Here is a 17,174-nt window from a genome sequence, read left to right as displayed (position 1 = left end):
CATCAAGACAAAGACCCTTCCTAGGATAACCATGGAAATTAGAGAGGCCCTACTGCACGTGTGGAGCCCTACATCCACGACACGAATGCTCCTGACCGGCCAGGTCACAGGGCTCTACAATGATCGGCCCACAAACGAGCCAAGGAAATGGAAATCAGAAGATCTGGCCCTTTTCACAGACTTCCTGTTGCCCACCCACCCTCATGGGCTTGTATTGCCCTAGTCAGGATGCACCCAGCCCACCCTAGGCTCCCACCCACTTTCCTTGATTCCATCCACGTGCACCATTGCGGGTCAGCACCCCACATAGACTGGATTTCTTCTCTTGATATAGAACATCCGAATCCATCCAGCAGCCCACCTAAGGAAACACTCAATCACCACTGAAACTTCTCTTACTGTCTTTCTGCCCACGTCCAAAATATCATTAAATGAGGCCAGTTTAATCTCCTAACTAGCTCTTCAGTTCTTACCCTTCTCTCCAACCCCATGGCCACTGCTCTGGTGCAAGTTCTACCATCTGTGTTAGTCACAATTCTCCAGAAAAACAGAACCAATAGATGTGTACACACACAGAGAGAGAGAGAGATTTATTTTAAGGAATTGGCTCTTGCTATCATGAATGTGGGCAAGTTCAAAACCTGGGGGTGGACCAGCAGGCTGGAGAACCAGAGCAGCACCAATGTCCTGGTTCAAGGTCAGAGGCCATCTGCTGGTCAAATTCTTTCTGGCTCAGGGAGGTCAATCATTTGTTATGTAGGCCTGATTAGAAAAGGCCCGCTCACATGATAGAGGGCAATCTACTTAGTCAAAGTCTACCAATTTCAATATCAATCTCATCCAGAAATGCCCTCACAGAAACATCCAGAGTAAAGTTTGAGCACATATCTGATTACCCTGCTCCAGCCAAGTTGACACATGAAATTAACTATCATACCATCTCTCACTCAAATTACAGCCCCTTTATCAGCCCTCCTGCCTCAGTCCAGCCCCTCTGAGCCATCCTCCACAGGGCATCAGGCGACCTTCCTAAAATGCAAATCTCACCATGTGACTGCAGGCAAGAAACACCTTATGTGGCTCTCCAAAGACCTAGAGGGGGAAAAAATAAAAATTCATTAGCATAGCCTATCAGGCCTTTAAATTAGTAAGCAATATGATGACATTTTTACAGTTTGTGAAAACATGTTCACATCTATTTGCTCATTTAACCCTCTCCAGAAAATCACAGCATGTAGCCAGCCCTGTAAGCCCATTGTGCTAACTCGCTCTGATGTTCTCATGCTCCCACTGCGCCAAGCTACTCGCCGTTCACCATGTTTACCCTGCCTTTTCATTTGCCCCTTTGCATATGCTGTTGTATTTTTTTCTAGAATGACCTTTTCTATATTCTCCATTTTATAAAGAAAAAAATACGAATTGGTTTTTTTTCCCTTTCTCCACTTTCCTTTGTCTTTTGTTTGTATCAGCACTTGGCATGCCCACCCTATTTGTTCCCTGCAAGGCACTCTCCAACCCTGTATTCAGGGGCCAGGAAACCACCTGCTGAGGACCAAATCCAGCCCACTGACTGTTGTTGTAAATCCTTCATTTTCTGTTGTCTCTGGCTGCTTTCAACACTGCACCACCAGAGTTGAAGAGTCACAATAGAGGTATGGCCCCGAAAGCCCAAAATACTTAATATCTGGCCCTTTATGATAAAAGTTTGGTGATCTCTGCTCTGCCTCAGGTATCAGGTCAACCACATGGCCCCGAGAAGCTCCAGGACTCATGCCTATGGGGTCCTGGAAGGACACTATGTCCCAGCTCTTGTTCCAAGAGAGCAGCCTGACAGGCAGATTGTTCTGCCGGTTGGTGCTGTATTTCTTTCATGAGGATTGGCTCCCAGATTGGTTCTGACACAGTGATGTGGGGTGACTCTCATTCACATCAGACAGAGGGTAAGTTCAGGGCTCTGGCTACTGATGTTCTCCCCCTTGGCTGGAGTCGGATATCTAGCTTGGGCATTGCCTCTTGCACATCTGTGTTTCTACTATGGCTTCCGTAGTCTACAACCCCAAAGAGAAGTGGGATGGTAGCAAGCAACACTTACCCTCTTTCCCAACCACTGCAATCCCTGACTCCCTAACTCTGGTACTCAGGGGAGGAGCCCACCCCCTGCACAGGCTCTAGACCATGTGGCAAGCAACGGAGGTACCCATTTCCTCCGAGGACTTTCCAGACTATTGTTGCACAATGTCAACTGATACTTTAATCAATATCCTTTCTTGCCCCTGATCAATGTGGTAACATTGTGCTCTCCCAGATTAGTTGTAGTTGGTTTCCCTAGCAAGGCAGGGTGAAGGAAGGTCATTCTTTGAGTGAATGGAACTGCTCTTCCTGCTTGGCCCACAGTCCCCTCACCTATCATTACTGATGACCACGTGTGGAAGGCAAAGGTATGGTCCACATTGAAAGAGCTCACACTCTAGGACTGCAGTGATTATGGACTAAAGAATTCAAGAAAAGACACGGTTGGAAGATATGTCATCCTGCATTTATAAGATTCTAAACAGCAAATTTTACATGACCAAAATTCAGATTACTGATTACATTTTTCTGCATGCTCTGGGGAAGACTTGCATGGATGGTCATCATCAACAAAGCACAGTAACAAGCTTTGAGAGAGTCACTGAGAGTCAGTGTTTGGAAACAGCATAATGGATGGGTGACGCAGTGTCATGAGTAATGGTAGAACCACCCTTAAATAAATGATGTTAGGCAACTTCAGAGAGAAAAAAAAGGAAACTGCAGTGATGAGAAGTTCTGTGTTGTTTCAATATAAGCAGATTGTGAAGAGCAATGGCATTGTGAGTAACAACTGCATTGCTATCTTTTTCTCATCAGGAGAAGGTACGGAGTTAGCCTGGAATGGCATTCTCCACAAAGAAGAACGTGAAGAGTTGGTTCTGGACCAGAACAGAACTAGACGGTGCCTGGAAACTGAAGAATCTTCGCATGTCCTGATTGGATAATAACAAATATGTAAGTACCCTTTCTCTCCCATCATTCTAAATTTTCATTAATAAATCACTGTATCTAACATGAGCCCGTGCTTAGTATACCTTTAATCAAATTGTTTATAGAGGCAGAGGTCTTGCAAAAAATATTTGCATGCGCTCATTCTGCAGTGATCCCTCTGACTGGAGAGATATGGTACTCCAATCAATCACGGGAAGGTCACATGCCCCAAACCAGAGCCAGGCGGGTGAGGTCAGCTGCACCCAAAGCATGGGAATGAGAGTCAGGGAGGGAGTGGTTTCCCAAAGGAAAATGAAGCTGCTATTCCCAGAACTGGGGTCACAGACACAGCACAAGCTAAAACCAACGGATGTTCACCTACCCCTTGCATGATGGCTTAGCGTCATCACCATCCTACATGAGATGCCTAAAGAGTGGAAGAGCGGGGCCATTTGTCCAAAGTCCCACGTAAGTCCGGGACAGAGCCAAGAGACAGGCCCACATTAAATCCTTAACTGGGATCATTTACATTTGGCAATAACTGATCAAATCCAGGACCTTAGATCTGGCAAAGACTTTACATAAGAAGACTTGGAGTAATTCTGGCTCCTTTATTTACTAACTGTGTGATACTGAACAACTTAGTTAAGCTCTATGAATCTTGTCTCTTCAAGCCCAAAATTTGGGATAGCAATAATTTCCTTGTAGCATTGACATTAGCATTAAATGACAGTGCACAGAAAGGATGAAGCCTAATGTGTCGTTTGTAATTATATAGTATAGTATAATTGCCACTCTAGTAATTATAGCAGACATAAAGGACCTAGTATTTTATTTATTTTTTTAACACACTCTAAAATAGCACCTCTTTATGTGCCAGGCGCTGTCCCAAATGTATCATAAATAGTAACTCAATAAAGTCATGATCCTCCTTTTTGAAGTAAGGAGCCTGAGGCCCAGAGAGTTTCAGTGACTTGCCCAAGGTCACAAGCTAGCGAACGGGGTGCCAGGATTCAAACCCAGGCAGACAGTCTCCAGAGTCTGTGCTCAGAGTCTCTACACTCTACTGTCTCTCAGGAAAAGGCAGTAATTACTATTACTCAATAAGTAGCAGCACTCGATTGCCATTATTATTATAGATGGTAAGACTGAAATCTAGAGGCACCAAAATAGAAGTAAAGCTAAAAATAAATCCCAGGTCTAATGCTTCCCAGTCCATTGCCCTTTCCAATATGCTGTCCCATTTCCTACTCAGAGGAGAATTACATTAAGGAGAAATAGTAGGATTATGTATCTGCTGACAAATGAGATCTATCCTGCAATTCATCAGGTGTTATTATCAGGGAGAAAAATAATTTCTTTTTCCATGATAGATTCTAATTATGGGTAAATCAGTAAGAGAAGATAAGTGAAATTTTCTCATTTCTAGATGGAAGCAGGAAACATGCACAATTCAATCTGCCACAGGTTTGGGCAGTCACTGTGCCAGTTTGTAAAAACAAAAAACAAAAACCCAGCAGCATCAGGATTCCATTCATAAAGCACATCAGTGACCCCAGCAGGTGCTAGCGGCTACAGAGGGCTGAAGAGTGCACAGCGGAGAAGACACGATCTTGGAAGTTAATGTTGGTCTTAAGATCACTCGGGGATCGCAGTTTTCACGGCACAACGGCCTCTTTGGGATTGAGCTGAAACAGAATCACAGACTGTGGGCAAAACCCCAAGGGCCAGGCCACGGTTTCCATATTCTTAGAGAATTTCCTTTTCACTTTACTGTAGAGAAACCCCTCCTCCCCTGAGGCTCATTTAGACCAAGGCATAAATCAAGCATCCGTAAATTTTCTGTAAAGGGCCAGATAGTAAATATTTTAAGCTTTATGAGACATACAGCCTCAGTCCCAACTGCTCAACTCTGCCTTTGTAGCAAAAGCTATGAAAGAAAATACATCAAGAAATGGGAGCGGCTGCATTCCGATAAACTTTATAAAGCAGAGCGTGGGCTGGATTTGGCCTGGGGGCTGCCTGCAATCAGCTGATGCCTGGCAGAAATCCTCCTCCCACGCAGACTCCGTCCACTGGCTCTCGCACCTGCCTCGGGATCACCGGGGCTTCCTTGCTGGGCATCAAGCTGAGCCCCCACTGAGGGCCAACCACCAAGCTTCCTTCTCTTCCTTCCCAGCCACTGCTGTCTTCCGAGGGAACTCCATTCAAGTGGATGAACTGTCCAACACCTTGGCCTTGCTGTCTTGACCTACTTAGATCTAAGTGCCTTCATTCAGGTACTTCCAGGTCACTTTAGAAAAGCACATCTACACCTGTCAGCGGCCAGGTGTTTCACCTCGGATTCTTAACCGCCCCATCTCTGATAACAAACCCTCAGCCTCCCTAAGCCCCCTACATCTCCCCGTCATATGTCAGCAGAGTCCCTCTGCTGTGCTGACCCAGGCACCCCCGGTGCATGTGATACTAAGCACTTAAAATCGAGCTTGTACAAATCAACATGGGCTGTAGGTGCAAATACACGCCAGATTTCCAAAACGTGGTACAAAAAAAGAATGTAAGATATCTGAATAATAATTTTTACATAATTACATGTCGAAATTCTACTATTTGTGAGATGTGGGTTAAATACATTTTTAAATAAAAAGTCACAAGAGAAAATGAGTGAAGGAAATTATATTTTTATGTCAGTAGCAGTTGCCCTGTTGTTGAAATTACGAGTGATTTTTTTCATTCACAGCCTCTTCCCCAACTTCTGACAATCAGCATGCATCATGTTGATAATAAAGTTAAAGTGAATTAAAGAAAAATAGCTGAAATCCGAGACAAACCTCCATCATGCCCGATCCTTCAGAATACGGTAATGTTAAAATTAACCACATTTGGAATTCATCTCCAAGAAAGTACAATTTTTAAACTGTTTGTAACGGACGGTCCGCAGAAATAATGTTGCAATCACCCATAATTTTGTGGGTTTTTTGTAATTTAATATTATTATGCTAAGCATAATAACAACACGAATGTTTAAAAATACAGATTTCAAGATTTAAAAAAAACATCTGTTTTATTTCTAATAAGTAAAAGAGGAGTTAAGGAGAAGAGAAGCTCCAACCCTTGGCAGCTGCTATACTTTTCGGCTGGATCTCAGTCGGCCCTGCGCCCCCGGCTCTCGGCCAGTCACCGACATTCTGTTCTCTCAGCCACAGCCCGGCAGCGAGCAGTCAGAACCGCTCACCAGCACAGAGTGCGGCTTTGTGCAGCCCCATCAGGCAGCGACAAGGCCCCACGGTTCTCTGCTCGCTAGAAAGCCTGAAGTCAGCTCCAGCAAGGGAATCCTGACACAGCACGGTTTGGATTCAAACTGCTCTGGGTCCGTATCCTTTTGAAAACACCCAAGCTCAGAAGTTCGGAAGGTGTGGTCACCAGATGAGAAGCATCCGCATTACAGGGAACTCACTGGACTTGCAGATTCTTGGGCCCCAGACCAGACACACAGAATCAGAAACCCAGGGGGCGGGAGTCGTCAATCCGTGTTTGAGTGAGCCCTCCAGGGGACTCCGGCACACACTCAAGTCTGAGAACCACTCACCTAATGGAGCGGCTTTGGATAATTACCTAATCCCTCCAAACCTCAGTTTTCCTCCCTGGCAAACTGAAGATAATAAAACCTAATCGCAAAGCCTTGTAAGGATTAATGAGAAGATGGGTATCAGGCACAAAGGAACACTCTATGAATTATATCATCATTTTCTCCCTCGGGATTCTTAAAAACTCAACATCCTCTGAGCAAATTTTCCATTTTTCTTTCCCCTTTAATACAGTTAATTCTTTGCCTGGTGGAAATGATAAATGGACATCTCTGCTAGATTGAACAAAATAATACATTAGATGCAGATAAGTAGGTCATTATGGTAACATTGTTTCTTGTTGCCAAAGGCAGGGGGCGGGGGGGGGGGGGGGGGGGGAAGCACCATATGGACAAATGGAAAGAATCCTAGAGTCAGATATAGGAAACATGCCCTAGCTCTAACTGCGTGCACGTCTCCTTCTGTATGAAGCCGTGTGGAATGACAGAGGAGGCAAAAACATTGTAATCAGGTAACTCGGGGTTCATATCCTACCTCCGCCATTACACAGATCTGCAGGGTATGTTTTGCTCACCTAGAACACTTGTGTGTGCACATGGATGCTCAGAATGCACCTCTCTCCTTCCCTTTACCCTTTTAGGTTCATCCTTGTAAGTAGGCCAGGAGATAATGAGCGTTTCCACCAGGCCAATCAAGGAACAGGGAGAAATTGTCCCCAACGCTCCTATCCCACTGGGTCGTGATTTTAATCTTAACTCCCTTCCTCTCCTGTGTGCTTGGGATGTCAACCAATTTTGCAAATGGCAGGCTCTCCCAAACTTCCTCTGCCGCCCAAACCCAGACAATGGAGGATGTTGCTGCCCTCACACAGCTGGCTAGCAATCAGAAGACATCTGCACCCAGGCTCAGATTAACCAGTGAGAAACATAGCCAGAGAGCCCTGCGTGACAGCTTGCTGTTCTGTAGATACTCTGTACGTGGCCCAGGTGCCAGACACCGAACATTAATGACCCTTTTTATGACAGGAAATGGGCATGCCCTGTGAGACCACAGCCACGCAAGGCCACCACATTCCAAGACGCCATTTTCACTGCTGTGAAGAGGGGTCTTCTGGTGGGTTCATTTCCTATGGTTGCTGTGACAGATTACCACAAACTTGGCAGTTTAAAACAACTCCATGTTTATCCTCTTACCGTTGTGGCGATCGGAAGTCTGAAATCAGCTTCACCGGGCCAAAATCAAGGTATCTGCCGGGCCATGCTCGCTCTGGAGACTCCCAGGGAAAGTATGTCTCTGTTTTCTCCAGAGTCTAGAAGCACCTTCCTTACAGCGGCTGACCTGCAGTCTACCTTCACCTTCAAGCCAGCAGTGTAGCATCCTGTTTCGGTCCTCACACGGCCTTTTGTTCTTGTGAACAAATTTCTCTCTGCTCCCCTTTTATAAGGACGCTGTGGTAACATGTTAGGCTGATCTGGATGACCCAGGACAACCTCCTCATCTCAACATCCTTAACTTAGTCACGCCACAAAGTTCCTTTTGCTGTTAAGAGTAACATTCATAATTGCAGGGACTAGGACCTGCGTAGTTAGGGGGGCCATTAGTCCGCTTACCACATTCAGTATCAAGTGTCTTTTTTATGAAAAGGAGAAATCGCCCTCCCATTAGGTGGCAAGTGGTAGATATTGTTACTTGTAATTCTACCAACCCAAAGAGAGGAAAATTGACCCTCATGGCTTCCGAAGAATATTCCTGCACATCTGGGCAGGGCTTAGGCCAGAAGGCAGATGCTGTGAAGACCCTCAGTGCCCCCGGGCAAGTCCGCCACTTCCTATCTGTGATCTCATGCCTGGTTTTCTGCCTTGTAAAACGGGGGACGAGGAAATCTTGCTGAGAAAATTAGATGAGATGATGTATGATCAGGGCCTATCATGGAGCTTGTGGAGCAACAAACACCCTGTCCCTCAGCTTCCACCTTGGCCTCCGATTCCATCTGTATAAAAAAGGAGTTGCTCAAGGATTTTGCTAGGATCCCGCAAAATCTGACTCTCTCTCACAGTAACTCCTGCACAGATTGAGATGCCCCCTCCATATTCCCTCCCTCCGAGCACTGCTCAAGGGCCCCTTTGCCAGGCTAGCCTCTGCCGTAACCCAGTTGCTCCCATCATGGCCCTGCCATGACGCCTTGGTTTCCCAGAACATAGGAAGACATCAAGTTCACTTGGCCCCATTCTCTTTTCCTTTCCTCCCCTCCTGCCTCAAACCTGCTACTTCCAGAAATATTTGAAGGAGAGCGATAAAAGACCCCCACTTCCATCTTCTCGAGATAAACAAATGCTAAGCAAAAAAACAACCATCTTGGATAGGTAGATTGGCTGGCTAGAGATCTGTTGAGTTTTGGGTGTGTTGGTTTTTTTTTTTTTTTTTTCCCCTTTCTCCTCACACAACTTGGGCTCTTCATAATTTCAGAAGCTGATAAGCACACGCTTCAATAGAGACTATTGTGAGAAACAAATGATTTTTATTGTCAAGTTGTATAAACCCTCTATCTGCTCCTGGCTTTCCGGCTTCCAGAATGGGGTCCTCATCTGTCCTCACAGCACAAGGAACTCAGCTACATGCCGAGTGTTTTGTGGGTCCCAGAAACAGAACGAGAGCTTTACATATATTTCCCACAGTCCTCGATCCTGTCCCCGAAGTAACATGGGCCTCGTGTTACAAATGAGGACACAAGCCTCAGAAGACTAGTTCAAGTTCCTACAGCCCAGTAAATGCAAAGCTGGGGCTGCTCTGGGTGACAAGGCAGCAGACTGAGTCACAAGACCACGTTGCTGTCACCAACACCACTCGTTCCACATGTGGAAGTTGGAAAGCCACACCGTGCCCCTCTTCCGAGCCCTGAGTTTCTAGCTCTGACTTTGGTGACGATGATCTCCATTTCCCGCAGTAATCAGAGCTCCATGGCTATGAGTCTATGATGGTACAAACATGCAAACACAGAAAGAGAAAGGGAAAGGGAAAACAGAACAGAACAAAACACAGCCACTTGAGGACTGCCTAGAAGGCCTTTGCTGGACACATCCCACCCACCTAGGGGATCAAGGAGGAACGTGATTACGCAGTGTCTTCCTCCCAAGCCCAGAAGCTCTAGACGTATTTGGGGCCACAGGAAAATGAAAAGAAGGAAGGTTGAAAGTTGGAATGTTGAGAAGAGAGAGAACCAGATGGGTAAGAAATGGAGAGAGGAGACCTCAGCAGGTCGGGGACAGCCTGCAGCCCTGGCACATCGGAACTTCCCTCACCCCAGCGCCGCTCTCGTCTCAGAGCCAAAACCCAAGAGGGAGGTCGGCCGGGTCTTCCGGAGCCCACAACACGCGTGCGCGCATGCGCACCGGCGCAGAGACGCCCCAATTCCGCACAGATCTCACTTTTACACCAAGTGCGATCGTTCCTGAGAGCTGCTTTGCAAATGGTAGTAGAATGCACTGCGAAACACCCTGTGGGATCCGAGCACTGTCCTCTGTGCCTGCCTGCAGCTGTGGCACGAGAAGGCCTCGGAGACGGTTGCGTCACGCCAGCTGCCGGGGCCACGGACACCTGCACCCTCCTCACTCAGGGAAGCAGGACCCCGCAACCCGCCCTTGCAGGCTCACGGGAAGTGGGATAAGCAACGTGCTGCACCCTGGGAATGAGAACAGCCGAGTTGACCAGACTAGGGCTAATTTAAAAATCCGTTCTCTCCCTGTGCTTGTCTGTGTTCCAATTTCCCCTTTTTAAAAGGACCCCAGTCATATTGGATAAGGGCCGACCCTACTCCACTGGGACCTCATCTTAACTAATTGCACTGCAATGGCCCTATTTCCAAAGAACTTCGCATTCTGAGGTTCCGGGGGTTAGGACTTCAACATATGAATTTAGAGAGGGCACAATTCAACCCATAACAAGTGCTTCCCAAGAAAAACGAGCCACAACCCAGGCCCAGTGTCCTATTTATGAAACGCAAGTTGGACTGGGTGATCGCTAAGGGCCTTTTCAGCAGAACGATTCTAAAATTCTATCTGTAGCCGTGGTTTGCAGGTTAGAATTAGGTGGGCAGCTTCTAAACAATGCCACCCCTGCCTCAGAACAATTAATTAGTCAGCCTTTCTAGGGGTGGAGTCTGGCCATTTTAAACCCCCCCTAGGGGATGCTGACATGCAGCCATTTTGAGAAGTATTCATCTGCAGAATTCCCTAGAACAGACTGAGGAGACACAGCGGGTGTCCAAGACATCATCCTATCAAAACACACAAGCTTAGGGGCGCCTGGGTGGCTCAGTCGTTAAGCGTCTGCCTTCGGCTCAGGTCATGATCCCAGGGTCCTGGGATCGAGCCCCGCATTGGGCTCCCTGTTCGGCGGGAGGCCTGCTTCTCCCTCTCCCACTCCCCCTGCTTGTGTTCCCTCTCTCGCTGTGTCTCTCTCTGTCAAATAAATAAATAAAATCTTAAAAAAAAAAAAAAAACCACACACAAGCTTAACCTTTCTCCAGGCAGGAATCTGTGTCACAGAATTATTCACAAACACTCACAGTAGGCAAGAACGTGGCTATCATTCTGAGGACAACCGCAAGAGTTTCGATCAAAATTCCAATTTTAATACTAATCCAGAGCAAGCATTACTTCTGCAAGAAGTTGTCCCTGACTCTCACAGGCTGAGTTGAATCTTCTTCCTCCTCCCTTGGGTTTCCCCCTAACATGGCAGTTATTGTGTTTCTGTGATGGTCTGTCCTCCCCACGAGGCTGTGTGCTTCTTAAGGCTGAGGTCTGTGTCTTAGCGCACTAACACACAGGCTGGGGCATGGTTTGTGAATGCTTTTGCATGAATGAATGAATGAATAAATGTAAGGGGAGTGGATGAATCAATATGACGATCCGTAACAGAAAATTTAAACCAAGATGTCAGTAACGGCTTATTATTATAGTAATTTGGAAGAATGACGTATTTGCAGTTTTGCCAAGAATAGGCTTTATTTAATTTTATTGTCTTGATTGCAAGAATCCTCATTTGACACTAAAGTTAAGAATAGAGTTAGTACTGCTCACTTTTTATACAACTACACTTTCTAGCAAATATACTTTAAAACACAAACGAGTCATAGTGTGCCCAAGGCTTTAGACCCTTTTTCCACAGAACCAACAGCTTTCTCCTTTGGAATTAGAATGAAAGTTCATGCATTTATGGCAAATCGTAAAGGATGCAGGATATACCCTTGGAATCTGTGGGTATGGAACTCCTTGTCAGGGAATACTGTGAATTAATCCAATTATTCCAATCCAACTTGTATATGTATGCAAGCAAGACCTTACACAAAGACAGGATGATAAACAGGATAGCATCCTAGAATCCAAACACATGATTCTGTAAAATAACAGGAGACCCTTGCACAAATCGATTCATGGCCTGATAGCTTCCTTTCCTTTGAAAAAGCAGGCACCACTAACACAGGGCGGCTATTATGCTCATTTTTCAGGAAACTGAAATGCAAAGATGCTTAAAAATGCAGAGATATATCCATGCACAAATTTATTAAGTAAATGCATTTTCAGTGAATACCTGCTTTGCTTTATATTTGGTGCTTTGGGAAGAAAATAGACATTAAAATAAGGCCCTTATCTAAGAGGAAATTTCATTCTAATATGGGAGGGAAGAAATGCTATATAGTTTGTATTATCAGACAGGATGTTTTTCTTTTTTTTTTTTTTTTAATTTTTATTTATTTGACAGAGAGAGACACAGCAAGAGAGGGAACACAAGCACAGGGAGCAGGAGAGGAAGAAACAGGCTTCCCACAGAGCAGGGAGCCTGATGCGGAGCTCGATCCCAGGACCCTGGGATCATGACCTGAGCCGAAGGCAGATGCTTAGCGACTGAGCCAGGATATTCTTCTACAGTAAAATAGATGCTCTAAATAAAGCGTGATCATGAATTAAAGTGGAGAGACTGGTCATACAGTTATGGGAAAGTGATACTGAACAGATGTTCAAAGAGGATCAGGTTTTGATAGGTAAAGATTTGAAGGAGGGAAATCAAGGCATGAGTAAGTTTAGGTGAGAATTACCATAATCAGCGTAAGAAGTTTGGTGTTTAAAGACAACTGGGAGCCATAGGGTGTTTTTGAGAATTGCAGCAACACTGTAGGAGAATTAATCTTTTAAGAAAGTTTAGGGTAAATTGGGGAGGAAGAAGACTGAAAGCATGGGAACAAGTATGGAAGACACATTCAACTATAGGATTGGTGGGAAGATGGAAAGAAAACAGGATCAGAGGCATGGATAAAGGATTGATGGACAGTTTCAGTCCAAGGAGGCACCTGAGCACAAGACTGTGTCCGCCTTCTAGATATCCCCCAGAGTAAAAGAACGTGGATAATCCTGTAAGAACAAAGAGATCTGAAGAGACAAAAATCTGCCAATAAAATGGCGAAAACCAGCTGCCTATAAAAATGTCCTTTTTCCATTTGTAGTTATCATCACTTAAAATCTCTAGTCGTTAGAAGAAACTTACCAACATGAAAAAATAAGATTGTGATAAATGGGGAAAATAACTGATTCCACAAAAATAAAGATAATTTAAGATATTAGAAAAAACTGCTTTAAATAGTATTCTTGGAGAAATTCAGGAAGGTATTGCAAGACGATATAAAATTTAAACAAAGAACAAGAAGGAACTCTTGGATATTAAATGTAAAGTCAAGGTAATCTCCCAGAAAATAGAGCAAAAAGAAAAAACTTAAAAAATGAGAAAAAATAAAGAGATCTAAATCTCAGTTTAGGTGGTTATAATCAGGCAGGGTTTAATCAGGGAAGCAGAGCTACCAGGAGTGATGGGATAAGAGATTTGTTGTAGATATTAAATCTCAGGGCGCCCGGGTGGCTCAGTGGGTTAACCGTCTGCTTTCAGCTCAGGTCATGGTCTCAGGGTCCCAGGATCAAGCCCTGAATCGGGCTCCCTGCTCAGGGGGGAGTCTGCTTCTCCCTCTCCCTGTGCCCCTCACCCCCATTCATGCTCTCTCTCTCCCTTTACTCTCTCTCCCTCAAATAAATAAATGAAATCTTTAAAAAAAAATAAATCTCACCCAGTTGTGTGAGGAGCTGGGGAAGTTAGGGTCCAGAAGGTGAGAGCAGTCCCTGTAAGTCAGCCTGAGAAGCCAACCAGGCTCGGCTGCCCAATGGGACTGCAAACGGAAGGCTTCTGGAGGGTTCTATGGCCAGCTTCCATCTGCACAGCTTCTGTATCTGTGGGTCTGCTACCACGTGTCTGGTGGAGGGTTTGGGGCTGCATTTGTCTACTGGGTCAACTGTCAGGAGTAAGAGCTGGAGCAGAGAGCAGGTGCAGGATGGAACCCACTGACCCTCTGCAACCTGTCACCACATCTAAGTATGGCAACCTTCAGAGAGCAGTCTGCAGCTTCACACTGGCCCTCCAGATCTCACAGAAACTCCTGCTTCAGCAAATCTAACCTAGACCTTACAGGGAAAGGGATTCAGAAGTTCCAGCTGAGCCAAACTGACACAATACAAACCACCCATTTCCAAATAGTAAAAGTGAAAAAGGAAGAACAGAAAAAGATCATATTCTCACTACCATAAGAGGGGGAAAACGAGAGACACATGTCTTCAGATTAAGAGTACCACGAAGGTCAAGCACGTTGTATTTTTAAAAGATCCACATCTAAAGCACCTTTGTTAAATTTCGAAACACTCATGATAAGCGTAAGCTCATAAATGCTTCTGGAAAAAACAAATCACAAGTGAGAATGACTCACTGAACGTCTCAGCAGATATACTGATAGCCAGAAGACAGGAAGGTAATGCCTTCACAGTTCTCAGGGAAAATGATTTCAAACCTAGAATTCTATACCCCAATCTAGTGCAAGCGCCAAGGAAGGTAACTTAGACATGCAAATATCAAACACTGGTAAGTGCATTTTCAATGTATCTTTTCGGAGGAAGTAATTTGAGGATACTCTCTAACATAATATAATGAAAGTCCAAAAAAGGAGGTAGATGTGGGATGCCTGAAATGTGTCACTAACTCATGTCTCAAGTTGCAGGATGACAGTTTCACAGTAGGACTAGAAACTGATCAGGTCAAATTAAAATGGGAAGTCAGCAGTTTCCCACAAAGCTATCTTCCCAAGAATGGACCCATTTTAAGCAACAGGTAGAAAGAATAAAGACATAGATAAATTTAATGGAATGGTAAAGAAGGAATGTTTCTTCTGTTAATAAAAGGGATGTTAGGAAACTATTTGAGAAGGAAAACAGGAACATTGTATAAGCATGAGACAACTGAAATTATTAGATTGGGATGGACCCATTGGACCTGATTATTAGCAACATTCTCTTTTATTTTATTTTATTTTTTTAAAGATTTTATTTATTTGACAGAGAGTGAGACACAGCAAGACAGGGAACACAAGCAGGGGGAGTGGGAGAGGGAGAAGCGAAGCAGGCTTCCGGCTGGGCAGGGAGCCTGATGCGGGGCTAGATCCCAGGACCCTGGGATCATGACCTGAGCTGAAGGCCAACGCTTAACAACTGAGCCACCCAGGCGCCCTGAAATATTCTCTTTTAAATAACAAATAGGCCATAGGGAAGAAAGGATAACCCAGCCCATTATTAGATTCTACATCGAACAATATTAAGGTAAGAAAATTAGTATATTACTTATTTTTGTTTTTATTTAGGTATATTATATAAATGTAAAAAGATAATCAAGGAAAGAAAACAACAACTTACTAACTGCCAAAAGTTAGGAATAGAAAGAAGAAAAAAATACTCCTACACTGAATATCCACATCTTTCCTAGCATACTTCTTAAAAAACTTTAAAAAATATAGTGCCAACCACATAGAAATAGCTCAAGAAATATTTATTGGGTGAATGAATCAACCAATAAATAGTGGTAAAATTGTATTATCTAGGATTAGAGAGTAAAATTAACTGAAGGATGAAAGTAGAAATCATTAATAATTAACATATTTCCCAGTTCAAGGAAGTAGAACTGAAAATGGAGAGGAGTATTGCTTTTCATTCTAAGCACTTCTATGCTATTACATTTTCAACATGTGCACATATTGCTTTAGTTTAAGAAAAATTAAATGATGGGGCACCTGGGTGATTCAGTCAGTTAAGCGTCAGACTTTTGATCTAGGCTTAGGTCATGATCTCAGGGTCGTAAGATTGAGCCCCATGTGGGGGCTCTGCACTGGGTATAGAGCCTGCTTGGGATTCTCTCTCTCTCTCTCTCTCTCTCTCCCTCTGCCCCTCCCCCACCCCTCTCACACACTCTCTCAAAAAGAAAAAACATTAAATGATGATTATACTGTGGTTGTGCAAGAGAATTATTTATTTTCTAAGAATCACACACTGCAGTATTTCATAAAAAGACACCATACTTTAACTTACTCTTAAATATTTCAGGAAAATATAGGAGTGTGTGTGTGTGTGTGTGTGTGTAGATAAAAAGAGAGAGACAAAGGAAACACAAATGTAATAAAATGTTAACATTTGGGGAATCTGGGTGACGGCAATTATCCAGGAATTCTTTGTACTATTCTTGTAACTTTTTTTATAAGCCTAAAATTATGTGAAAATAAATAATAGTAATAAATTATAAAAATATGTTAAGACATTTAATAGGGCATAGATACTGTAACTTTTTGTTGAAAATATAGTTTAGAAAAATATCTAGCAATTATATATCCTTCAGTCTTTAAATGTAATTCGAAAGTATTAAAATTTAAATATAACCTTCACTATGCATAGAGGAATGGTTTTGAATATCTCTGTATATTTGCCAATTGTGGTATAGATAGATATGATAAAAATACATGTAATATTATATTATATTATTATATTATCATATATCATATCAATACATGTAATATTATATATGTTTATACATCATATGTGTGTGGAGAATGCAAAATATTTCTAAGTGATATCCATATTAACTAAAATCTCAGCAATTCCCTTAGGGAAAGTACAGTATTTTAATAGCATTTCATTGTTACATTTGTTTCATTTTCCTATGCAAAATGTATCAGGACACACAAATTAATTGTAACCCTATACAGCATGTGCAAAAAGTAAATAACTTGTTGCAGAAGGCCCATAGAAGTCAAAATATTTGAAATGTAATATTTCTTCTCCAAGCAGTTTGAAAGTGGCCATGTGACTTGTATGGATCAGAGACTATATTTACTTTCCTGGAAACGAAAAAGAATTAAGTGAGGTAAAAGGTACAAGATTGTAATCTGAAACAAATTAGAAAAGAAAATATAGACACAGTGATAACTACTGAAGGAAGAGACAGGGAGAATGCAAATGCATATGTAGTTTCCTGGTGGTGCTAGGGTTGGGAGTGGGTTGGGAGAAGAGCTGGTTTGGAAGGGAGAGTAATAATTCAATTGGGGACCTGCTGCACTGGGATATCAGGGGACATCCATGTGGAGATATGCAGTAGTCAAGAGAGGGTTGGCCCTGGAGAGACATATGTTAGAATCATTCACAAGCAATACACAATAGTTAAAATTGTCAAAGTCAG

The 17,174-nt window shown here is 43.6% G+C and overlaps 1 protein-coding gene across 2 annotated transcripts in view; it reads right to left on the bottom strand.

Annotated features, from left to right (window-relative positions):
* Positions 1–248: 248 nt before the first annotated feature.
* KCNS3 (potassium voltage-gated channel modifier subfamily S member 3) overlaps positions 249–17,174 on the bottom strand; it is a 212,774-nt gene continuing 195,848 nt past the window's right edge. For both annotated transcript variants that reach the window (XR_013441605.1, XR_013441606.1), the window contains exon 7: positions 249–1,092. The gene's annotated coding sequence lies outside the window, so the exon portion shown is untranslated. The remainder of the gene's footprint in view (positions 1,093–17,174) is intronic.

The sequence above is a fragment of the Halichoerus grypus genome, chromosome 10 (genome assembly GCF_964656455.1).
Source record: "Halichoerus grypus chromosome 10, mHalGry1.hap1.1, whole genome shotgun sequence".
Lineage (NCBI taxonomy): Eukaryota > Metazoa > Chordata > Mammalia > Carnivora > Phocidae > Halichoerus > Halichoerus grypus.
This window is presented reverse-complemented; position numbering and strand designations above follow the sequence as displayed.